Source organism: Amblyomma maculatum, unplaced genomic scaffold (assembly GCF_055883805.1).
Source record: "Amblyomma maculatum isolate TAMU_Amacu unplaced genomic scaffold, ASM5588380v1 scaffold_24, whole genome shotgun sequence".
Classification (NCBI taxonomy): domain Eukaryota; kingdom Metazoa; phylum Arthropoda; class Arachnida; order Ixodida; family Ixodidae; genus Amblyomma; species Amblyomma maculatum.
In genome coordinates, this window is record NW_028146749.1 from 3250367 (window position 1) to 3262788 (window position 12422).

General features: G+C 44.2%; 1 pseudogene; it reads left to right on the plus strand.

Annotated features, from left to right (window-relative positions):
• The first annotated feature begins 368 nt into the window (after positions 1-368).
• On the plus strand, positions 369-3312 carry LOC146171029 (uncharacterized; annotated as a pseudogene).
• Positions 3313-12422: the final 9110 nt, after the last annotated feature.

A 12422-nucleotide genomic window follows, 5' to 3' on the forward strand; every position in this document is an offset into this window, starting at 1 on the left:
AGAAGGTTTCTTCTCTATCGTTTCGACAGTTTCACAGTGAGTATTAATAAGAACCAGTAACACGTTTTCTAAAACCAGGGATGGAGAAACATAATGATTTCTCCCCTTTGTATAAAATGATTTGCAAAACAGCCAGCCAGCCGCTTTCCCTCTTTATTTCCAGTTCCACCAGTGCTCGAATCGCTACAGACTCCCTTCCGATGGATCCAGGCTTTAAGCATTGGCTGCAAGGAATACATATGCCTTATACATTTTTTTTTCAGCCAAAACGCTCTTCTCCATGATACAACAATAGCCACAGGATCTATGCAGGCAATATACCGTTTCGTGTAGTGAAAGAAATACAGAAAGTCTGCATGTTCGGCGAAATGTACTACGGGAAAGCTGACTCGGTAGGTGAAAATGTTTTAATGCGCATGTTTCAGTGTTGTTTTATTGCACTTTCATGCACTGAAGTCGCAGTAGATGTATGGTGCTCCTAGTGCATACAATTATATGGTTAGTGAAGGAATTCATCATATTCGCGTAGTTAATTCCTTGGACTTTCTTCGTCAAAATGCAGCTTGTGATCGTTACGAAAAAAAAAAATGTTAGATACCCATCCCGCCTAAACCCTCCATGAGCAAAATGATACCCTTTTTCTTTCTTGAAATCACATGATACGGCATTGAGCTTATCTGCATATACAGAACCGGCCACTTGTTTATACCGTTGCCTCGCTACGATTATAATTTGTGCCGCTGCCTCCGTATATCGTATGTCTTTCTGTCGCCTAGCCGCGCCTCTTAAACTCTATCTTGCTGCCAATGCTAAGATGTGAAACGTTATGAAACCTAATTCACAGGGTCCGGCAACGACAAATTGGACGCACGTCTACCAGAAAAAGAGAATCAACCTCCAAGGAACCAAGAGAAAGGGATGCCCCAGTGGATTGAACTATACCCAGACTTTAAGGTAAGTGGTAAAGGAAGATAGCGTGAAATCTCGTTGATACTATCCCGCCTAATACGTTTTTCGGCACAGTACGATGCTCTTTTTATTGCGAAAGCAATACTGATTGCACTTTGTGCCATTGATGGTTTGGCACCTCTTCGTACAGCTGCGCGCCACGTGACCGTGTGACGTCACGACAGACCGAGAGGGCCCCGGCTCGTGCCATCGATGGTGGAGGTGAGGCTTCACAAGAGCCAGAGCGGTGACGTCATGCCGTTACCACGTGACCACGTGACGTCACGACAGACCGAGAGACGGGGACCCAGGTAGCGCCATCGATGGCGGAGGTGAGGCTTCACAGGCCGGCAGGGCCGCTGCCGAGAGAAAGCGCTCGCTAGAGCGGGATAAAACATGGGGCTGCAGCTGCGCTCGGATGATGTGTACAAGGCGAGGCTGGAACGATCTGCTGCGGCCAAGCGACGGCGCCGTGCCGAAGAAACAGACGAAGGGTGGGAAGAACGGCGAGCTAAACACCGTGCGTATGTATCAGCCTGACGAGCACGCCGGTCAAGATCGCTTGATGCGGAACGGCCAAGTGAAACTTCGGAGACAAGTTTCATGGACGCTCTTAATGCCGAAGATGTTGGTGAAGAATCTATGAATAGTATGGAGCGACACAATGGCAAGAGAAAAAAACACCGTGCATTTTCATACGGCTAACACGATAGTATTTTCACGAAGGGTTGGATAATATACGACCGCCGAAATGTATAAAGAACTCCCGTCGTTTCGAATTCCCGCCTAAGAGGCAGCGAAAAGTCCTAGTAGGAGGGGAGAGGAGGGGGGGGGGGTTGTAGCCGCGTAACAGACAAATTTGTGACAGACTATTTGAAGCGTGATAATAAGTCGCGTACCAAGTATGTTTCATATTCGCGCACTTTGGGGCCTGTTTTGGAAAATATGATTTTCGTACGTTTGCTTTTCCAACTCCTGTTAGAGTTGAGGTTTTCAGGTAGGCAGTGTGTACTTATCTCTGCAACCTTAACTTTGTGATATAACAACAGTGCTAACAGCAAACAAGAAAATATCGATGGCCTTCATGTAGTTGAGGTAGTAAAAAAAGGTTCTACAGCATTAGCACATTTATTGCGTGCAAGTTTTCCACTTCTTGCGCGAAATCCTTCCTTTTCGTGTTTAATTGCTTTAAAGTAGAAAGAGCGTGCGTGCGTGCGTGCGTGCGTGCGTGTGTGTGTGTGTGTGTGTGTGTGTGTGTGTGTGTGTGTGTGTGTGTGTGTGTGTGTGTGTGTGTGTGTGTGTGTGTGTGTGTGTGTGTGTGTGTGTGTGTGTGTGTGTGTGTGTGTGTGTGTGTGTGTGTGTGTGTGTGTGTGTGTGTGTGTGTGTGTGTGTGTGTGTGTGTGTGTGTGTGTGTGTGTGTGTGTGTGTGTGTGTGTGTGTGTGTGTGTGTGTGCAGCCTTGTATGCCAAATCCCTGGCCATCGCGTTTTATTCCTCGGTGCGTACTGATGTATTGTAACCCTCCAACATTTTACAGTATTCGCTGGTGCAGATTAGACTACCTCTTACTTTGAGAAAATGGGAGCTATCGTGATACGGATCAAAAGAAGAGCCCACAATAAAATCTCTTTACCACCTGTTTAAAGAACGACAGAAGATGGCCCATACAATGCATATAGGCCACTTATGTTCACTCACGCAGACTGCCAGTTGCGTGAGTTTAAAAAGTACGCTTTTGCAGGGCCAAGAAAGTTTTCATATATATCACAACGGTTACTCAAGATGTTTAAATACAAATTGGTTTGATAGCGCTTAGGGAAAGCTACGTTTACGTACGCGGCACAAAGCTTTAGCACTGGCATGAATTCAGGCACGCACATTTCAAATAATGGCGATTTATGTTTAGGTGGACATCCCCCAGCCTTGCGGTCATGGAAACGAACAGAAGCTGAAGTCGAACAAGGTCAGGCAATTGCACAAAGCGCTTCAAGCATTGGAAACTGTGGCCACAGAACGAAGGATTTATGTCACGATTGCCGACTGTGCATCCCATGTAAATCACAGGTGTGATGCAATTGAATGTTTTGGTGAGACTATGGACAAAAATGTTGCCGAGAGGATTGACGCTTTAGTTAGAGAAGGAGTTGCATCGGCATCCGACGTGAAAAAGTGTCTTCATTATTATGTTCACGATGTACTGTTTCCTGGGAAGGAAAAGCCAACTGGCAGCTGCAGGGCATTTTTTCCAACAAGTAGAGTCATATACAGCCACATTCAGAACATTCTTAAAAAAGACCGCTTCAGCACTATCGATCAAGAAAACGATCGTAAATTGGTCAAAAAGCTACAAAGTGAGCAACCCTAATGTTCTGTACTTTATCGCTCCTATGCACCAACCAAAAACGCAAACAGCAGCAACAGAGATGACACGGAAGAGAGTGATGCCAGTGAGTGCGAGGAGACATTGCTACTTTGTTTCCAGTCTAAGTTCATGAGGGATATGCTTAGAAAGTACGGAACCGCTGCTGTTTGCTTGGATGCAACACACAAGACAAGTGACTACGCTCTGCCGCTCTTTCTTTGGTGGTTTGTCTTTTCACTGTCTAAAAACTGCTTGGACGGGCCATACATATCTCAGCACCATAGTACGCTATCCCATGAAGCCCTTAACCAGAGCAGTACTGCTGAGATGAACACTGTAGAACCTCCCGATTAACCAGTGTTTATACCTGCGCCTTCTACAAGTTCAGTGGCTGCAGCACTTCAAAGTGATATTGTAGAAGAGTTGCAGAAATGTAATTCTCTCATTTTTCATTGTCATCGAGTCGAAACACTGCTGGAAATAAAAGATTTTGTTCAAAATACTCTCCAGAAGATAGTGGCAGCCGTGTCCGAAAGTTCTGGGCTTCCCATAAGGGGCTCACCAACGAAAGAGTGCTCTTCACTGAAACCCATACCAAAGAGAAGGCGCCCCCTGCCTAATTAACTATGGTTATGTTTGAAAACCAATCAGTATTAGCCTTTTGATTATTTTATTTAGAGTTATCGAATTTTTCATTTTTCTGCTATTGCATGCCTTTCCGACTTTTGAAAAAATTTCCAGTGAATAAATAATTTCAGTTTTCCACCTCTTGTAAAATTCGCGCTGTATGGATTAAGGCCAATTTTATTATTATTATTATTATTATTATTATTATTATTATTATTATTATTATTATTATTATTATTATTATTATTATTATTATTATTATTATTATTAATTGGTTCACTGGAAGGGAACGGCACAGTATCTGTAACACTTGCTCTGTGGACACCTGAACCGCGCCGTATGGGAAGGGAGGAAGGTGGGAGTGAAAGTGAAAAGAGAGGAAGGGGAGCCGTAGTGGAGGACTACGGAGTAATTTCGACCACCTGGGGATCTTCAACGTGCGCTGACATCACACAGCACACGGACGCCACTTCGGCAGATGTGTGTTTGCTGTCTTGTGTGTATTGCTAGATTATTTTTGCTGTTTGAGTATGTACTTTTTGCAACCACGTTTTTGAAAAGTTGAGTTTTCTGTCTCCATGTCCCACATATTAAAAGGTTTTGAATTTCAAATATATATAAAAAAATATTGTATCTCTGAGGTCATCTTTTTGCATGTTTCAAAACACAGTTCCTAACAAGACATTCTGAATAGTGCTTCGCTCTCCAAGGCGTCATGCACACATATCTGCACTTGCGTGTTTCTATCACAACCGCGGAGAGCTATAATTACTGGAAAATAGACTGATGGATCAAACAAGGGTGTACAAGGAACAAGACTCTTTAAAATTGCACTTGGGATATATCCTCTGCTGATGTTCAGGTCAGTAAAACGGCTAATATGCCTACTTCATAAACAAATCGCACTCTGCGTATCTCTACGTAAATGCTTGCTAAAAATTACAACAAAGCTGGTCCTAAGCCATAACTATGCATGATTATTTCTAGATCTGCCTTGATGCAGTCGAAATGTAACGAAGTTCCTCGTCCTTGTACTCTGTCAAAACTCGCGCAAAAAAAAAAAAAAAAGCGAATAAAATGCAGAAAGGTAGCTTGGCAGCACGCAGCCTAGAATCAGACAACACTCGCACAACTCTGGCACGGCTCCTCCCTCCTCTTCCGGCGGCGCCGCTCATCCTCTCGCATTTCGTCCGTGGCTCCACCTACGCTGTGCGCGACTAGCGCGCGCCGATCGAGGCGGCCGTGCGCTGGTAAAAGCGCTGGTGCCGGGTCTCACCAGAGTGTTTCAGCTTGCATATTGTCACAATGTGTTCAGGTTAAAATATTACCCACTGCTGAAACATAATTACCGAATTTTGACAGGGATTTCCCGCCAAAATAGTTTCAGTTGTGTCTTACACCCCATGTACACGATTTCGGCATTGCTTCAACTCGCCGTCATCTCCGCGTGTCCGTAGCTCGTCACCCTTGGCCAAACTCAGCGGCATGCTTTAAAACATTTGTAACTAGGCCGCGGACAAGAACAATTTAGCAACAGTCTGTGTATGATTTCTTTGCAGCATTGATTGGTTTGCGAGCTGCCGGTGAACTTGAGAAGTGTGGCAGCAGTTGTCCTCCATGTATTTTCCACTTCAGCTGCAGAAGCTGGAGTCTGTGTGGTGTCTTTGCAGCTTTGATTGACTTGTGAGCTACCGGTAAACTTGGGAAGGGTGGTAGCAGGTATTCTTTTTAATATTTTGCACTGAGACGGTGCCGTTTTCAGCTGTCGTGGTGTGTCACCATACGTACACGATTTCGGCGTCGGTTTAACTAGCCTTCACCACCTTGAGTCTGTCAGCCGTTGATAAAAGTGCGCAACGTGCTCGAAAAAAAATTAACTAGGCGGCGGAAGCTGGAGTCTGTGTGGTTTCTTTGCAGGTTTCACTGAATTGTAAGCTACCGTTAATCTTGAGAAGCGTGGTAGCAGCTTTTTTTTTGTAATATTTTGCGCTGAAACGGTTTCGTTTTCAACTGTCAGTGTGTGACATCATTCGTACGTGACGTCTGCGTTGGCTCAACACGTCTTCACCTCCGTTCTTCTATCAGCCGCCGGCCAAAGTGCGCAACATTCTTAAAAAAAAAAATTAACTAGCCGGCGGAGTAGAACAATTTAGCAGCAGTCCGCGTGGTTTCTTTGCAACTTTGACTGATTTGTGAGCTACCGGTAAACTTGAGAAGCGTGATAGCAGTTTTATTTAATAACGTTGTTTATTGCCTCAGCGCATAAAAGAATATGTAAAAATAAAATAAGATGTATGAAACATCAATTAACAGCAAAAACCATATTGCTTTACTTTGTGTACATATATGGTGGAAAACAGAAAGCAGGATCGATAAAATACTGTAAGTATACATTTATACAGACTTGTTCAAGATGCAAACAAACTAGACGCGGCATAAATGAGATTTAAACATGCTCTGTACAACATGAAAAAATTCGGGAGAGGTATACCTGTAGAAGATGAGATCCCAGAAAATATTGTCAACACATATATAATAGGATACAACCTAATAAAACAGAAGTTACTAACTATATCAGTGGTAAGCAGTGTGTATATCACTCCGCTGAACGGCAAAGAGAACCAGTTTTGAATATTTGAAAACACCATGGACCGTGTGTGCATTGAAATTCGCCCGGCCCAGTCAATGAAGCCAGACCTTCCTCCGAGCAGCATTTCGATTCCCGGACGGTATTCTAAATAACCTCTTGCGATCACGCTCAGTTGTGCTGCACCCGAATGCGCAGCAAGCCGGCATTTGAAACAAAAGACTTCAAAGAGCAGCGACAAAGAGGTGCGAACTGCAGGAAAACACACGGCATGACACGCGACGGCGTTCGGCTAATGAGAGCGTCGAACGACGAACGAGGGCACCCGGATAGGGCACTGTACCCAGGAGAGGATGCGGGCAGCAAACTTCACATGTTGGCACTACTTTTAGTTTATTGGATGGTTTTATGCCAGTTGAGTCCGTCGCGCCATCTTCAGTGCGTTGAATCGAAATGAAAAAGAGCGCATTTAAAGACCGCACTACTATAGTGCCTTAAGGTGGCGGAGTGGCGTTTCTACGGTCGCCATCTTGGAAGTAGTTCAAATTCTGCCACCAGGCTACGCCACTAATCCATGACTGAGAATTGAGTACCCAGCCACCCAGCCCTCTCGACTTGAACGGCCTGAACTAGCCTGAACGCTTTTCTTGTGTTGCTGCGTGGACTTTCAAAGGTTTTTGCGGCTCCACAGCAGTGTCCAGGCAGAGAAGGGGAGGGATTTTGTCCCCGTCCTGCGCAGCATGGGCTGCCCCATTGAACTCCCCTCTTCACGCCACCGCACCACTACTTCGAATAATACGCGCCCTGACAATTGGACTAGAGTCTTCCCTCTCTTGCCTATACTTCGTCTCACAAGATGTTTGCAGCACAGCGAAAGGCAGAGGCACCCCAGCCGGTCTAACCAGGATCACGCGTACAATAGGCAATTGTGCTTCTAAGCGCCTCTCGCCCCCCCCCCCCCCCCCAAATTGGCGGGGGTGACAGTAGGAGCACAATTCTCTATTATAGTGCGCACAGGCGAGAGGCACTTAGGAGCACAATTGAACGGGCTCCTCTGCCTTTCGCAGTGCTGCAGATATCTTGTGAGACGAAGTATAGTTTCCGCTGTAGAGCCACGAACATTGCTCCTACCCGCCGAGCGTGAGGGGGTTGGACTGGACTGCAGTAGGCTAGCTTGACTGAACACAAATAAAACAGGGTGTCAACATGATTGCACAGTGCAATCTTAGTACGAGTGAAAAGGAAAAGCGAATGACATTATTTCTGCACACTTCGTCAATGAACCTTAGTTGAAGTCGGCGCCTGTCTTGTGTTCTTTTGATCCTCGTCTTTTGGGCTGTGCAATCGAGTGATCATTAGCGAGCTTTAGAATACGGCGACCCTATCCGTAAGTGGGATAGACTAATAGCGGAGCGTGCGCACTATAATAGAGAATTGTGCTCCTACTGTCACCCGCGCTATTGCCCTGTCCCCCTAAGCGGTAGGGGTACCATATTCTAAACCTCCCTATTGTTGATGCCATAGATATAGTAAGGATCGGAACACTCCTTGACTGTAGTGGAAGCTGTCAGTTCTTGCGGTCACCAGAAATTTGCTTTATCAAACGTGATTACAAATATGATAACGTAGCTATAATTAGCTGAACTTCAGTCAACAGTCGCCCTTGTTTATTTTTTGTTCGTGCTTGTCCAATCTTGGAAACTACAGCTGGTAAGTTACAATGTGCAAATAAGTGAACGATTGCCAATTTTTTCCTTTTGAGATGAATCGACATTCCGAAATGGATGTGAAATCCACCAAGAGGCTATTTATCGCGCAGGAGGCCGGCATGTATTCATGTTCTCTTCGGCACTGAGGAGGCGCATTCACACTAAACTATGTGGGAAATGGGGGAAGGGGAGAAGGGGTTGTAAAGGAAGGTTGCCAGAAGAAAGGACCTAACGGGGACAGTTTTGTAGGCGCTTATGGCGGCCACTTCCCTACTCCCAGTTGGATGCTCCACAGTCTTCATTTTATTTATTCGCTCGCGCGTGCGTGCGTGCGTGTGTGTGTTTGTGTGTGTGTGCAATTAAAGGAACACAGTATTTTCAGGCAATTAGAATAAAATTTTAACAATCAATCTCCTAGAAACATTTTTCTCCTGCAGAATTTCACTTGACACTGAAATCTGATGTGAAGAGTAGCATGCTATATGGAAGACGCTGACCTGTCCTGCTGCAGCTTCCCGTGATGATGCATGCGCTTTCTGAATCAATATATTGGGTGGACTACTGTAGCTTGTAGCCTACTTTATTGTACTCATTTCACAGGGCACACACACGTATGCAACAAGTATACTTTAGTGTTGAGCACGCCTTTCGGCTTTATGTATTGGTAGTAAATAATTTCGTGATGTGGCACTTGTACATTCACACATTTGCAACATAATAATCAGAGCCCAATTTTTACTCCATGCAAGAGCGCCCATGCTTACTAAATATTCTCCTGCAAATGCCAAACGATTAGACGCATCGTTCAGATCGCGTTCGGTCAGATTTGGCATGTGCTATAATTTGTGAATTTTTCCATACCAATGCAGTCTAGCGGTTTTGCTTCATGTGGTCAAACGGAAGCACGTTCTTTGTATGCTTCGAAATTCTCACACGCTTCTATGTCACTTTGCTAACATGATCGGATACCTTTCAGAGCACAGGAAGCCGAGTTGCTTCAAAACAAGGTTCAAATATAAAGTCAACAAGTTGGGCGTTGAGACGGCGGGTGAGTGGACGCCTGGGTGACACGGTATCTACCTTACTCGAGATAAGGGCCCCATTCGTTTGGAAACGCTCTGCCTGCCGACGGGCTTTTAGAGCGTTAGCTCTGTTGCTCACTTGCGCGAGTGGTGCGTCTTTCTAAGAATCGTAAACAGTGCCATCACCATAGCAACATCGCCGTCTTCACTGTGCCCGGGCAAAATAGATCGAACGCTCCACGCCCACGGCCACAGCGGCAAAGCGCGGTAGCAGGCGATGCTAGGCAGGTATAGCATTATAGCAAAATGAACGCCGAACCAGCTTCCCTGCCGAATGCATCAACGGTTTACCCTAGACGCCGTAATGCTTCGGACAATCCGCGGTATATCCCCCTTCACGAAGCGGAATTAGCTGGGAAGAGGACGGGACATCATGCACGTATAAAATAAATAAAATAAGCGCAACTAAAAGCATCAAACGGGAAACCAATTCAGTGTTTTCTCTCATAATATATATATATATATATATATATATATATATATATATATATATATATATATAGGGCCACTGATCAAGTCAAAGTATTTGAAGAAGATATTAACGAATGCTTTTTGTCTGGTTTCTCCATTGTGAACAACGAAGCTGTAGGGCTGTCGAAACGATAGTATGTTTTCATGAAACTTTGACTTGGCCAGTGAGCCTGTATATTTTTTTTATGCCACCACCTGATCAGACTGCATTTCGTCGAACTCTTGATTACAGTGGTTTCTCTCATTTGAGCTAAGCTCGACGTTCGGTTCAGCAGCGTTGAGCCTCATCGTTGTTTTTTTAATTTTTAGTCAGGGGAATGACGGAAATGCAGTGGCAAAACCCGATTCAACATCACATTTTTGTATTGGCGAAGCTTCACATTGCTTCACATTTTGCGAAGCTTCACATTTTGTATTGGCGAAGCTACTTGCCCATTCACCGAAAATATCCCCGGCAGCTACTGCGGCACCTTTACTATCATCACCGGAACGCAACATTCGGAAAAAAAAAAAAAAAAACATGACTGAAACGCTGGTGATTATCTTCGGCTGCCCACTATATCATTTTTTCTCCTTTTCTTTGGAGCCTGCACTGCTTGCGCTATATAGGAACTTCAGTGGGAAGGTTGAAGAGGCATGCTTGTGCATGTTCAGGTTTTCAATTTGCACTTGGCAGACTGTCGAAACATTTTATCTGTACCAGTAAAGTGGTAGAGGGTACAAGTATTCGTGCAATTTCTCCTAGGGAGACGCTCTTTGAAATTATATTATATTAATTTATGCAGTGTTATGGTTCCGTGCCCTACTATTCATTTTATCGTAGAAAGGGGAAGTTATTTTTTCTTCTTGCCACTGAAAAAAAAAAAGAGTCTATATTCCACATCCTCACAATATATGCTAACACCGCGAACATCTGAAGATAGCTTTGTGGAGGAGCTAAGACGAGGAATAACCAGCTCCGACAGCGTTCGGGTTCGAACTGTTTTTTTTTTTTTCGCTGCTTGCACTGAGACGCTTAGTGCCAAATTCTTCTTTGTCCAGCGCCGTGCTGTTGTTTGTGATAAAAGCGCGGCGCGAGGGGCGCTACTAGACTACAAAACAAAACCAGAAAAAAAAATTTCAATGTCTCCGCCACGATTATATCTTGCTGAGTAAGTAGAGTAAGTAAGTAGCGCGAGAGCCTTAGCTGGCAACGTTTCGGCACACAAACAGTATGACACACTTTATTCGAGGCGATAAATAAATCTCAAAGCAAGCAAGTGTACATTTGTCAAGGGACCATTTTCAAGTAGCGCTACTGCGCATGCGCGAAGCACCTGCACCTCAGTTCGACCCGACCACTCGACCCGACTCGCCAGTGCTTACCTCTCTCGCCCGATGGAAAGGAAAGGGCAGAGGGAAAACGTTGTAGAAGCACAATACCCTCTCGTAAATACCCCTCGATTCAGGGTGTTTGTGGCGCTATCCTCGTAATTTTTCTGAACTGCGACATTTTAGTGCACATGAAATTTCATAGATGGCGCTACCTACTACGTTTATCACACGTGGCTCTGTTATTGCACTATTATTTGCTTTTTGTACACTTTGTAGTTGATAATTGTTACCGGTTGAATAAAGGAACGAAAGCCCGAACCTTTAAGTTATATTCGCCAGAAACAAATAAGCCATGGAGCATTTCAATCATGCTTAAAATATTTCATGAAGAGCTCGCGCGCTTCAAGTGAACCACGAAAAAATTAGCTGAAATCATCCTGACAGTGCACATTCCTCGAGAGTCGTAGAACAAAACCGATGCTTATCCTCTGACAGCGAGGTGTAAAGTTTTTCCACGCGAAATTTCAGCACAGATAAAAGCTTATTACTTGAACAGTTAAAGTTTGATCCCAAATAACTTTTACACTAAATGAAGCATACAGATGATATTTTCAGGAAAAAGCGAACTATGTACGACCTCCAACTGCGCAAAAAATCTCTGCAGCAGAATGCGTATCTTGAAAGTTATTGTATGTATAATTACCTGTTTTATACACTTTTCACAGGCGCGTGGCTAATAAACTATGCGATACACAGTAATAAAAATGCTTAACTTTGTTCATTAACATCTAATCTCAAAACATCTCGAACGGTGTTATCCTAGGTGGAAAAGATTTTGCACAATTTTGCTTTTCCCGAGACAAGTAGAGCTGAAAAGCCGTTTCTTACCTTTGTGTTTTCCTTTACAGCTTAAACATCGTTGCAGCTATTTATAAACCAAATGCCCCATTAGAAAGGAAAGGAAATAAACTTTACAAATATATTAAAGTCACATTTATAAACTAAACTAGTGAGGCGCAGTAGGCGTATGAATATCGCCAAAAATGTCGTCTCTTCACCGCTGGAGTGGGATCGCCACCTTAAGGATATTCTAGGCACTATAGCTACATGTGAACTACAGTGTAATGTGAACTAACCACCATACTACTATAGTACTACTAGTACCCATACTATAGCACTCACTACCCGTCTTGACACTGACAGTAATCAATTCCTGTCTTCAGTGTATGCATATTACCTTTAGGTTGCGTTCAGAGACAGCTCTCAGAAAAACCCTCTTTTAACATGGGTATAGTGTTCTAGAATTGGGAAGTGTGCCGTCTT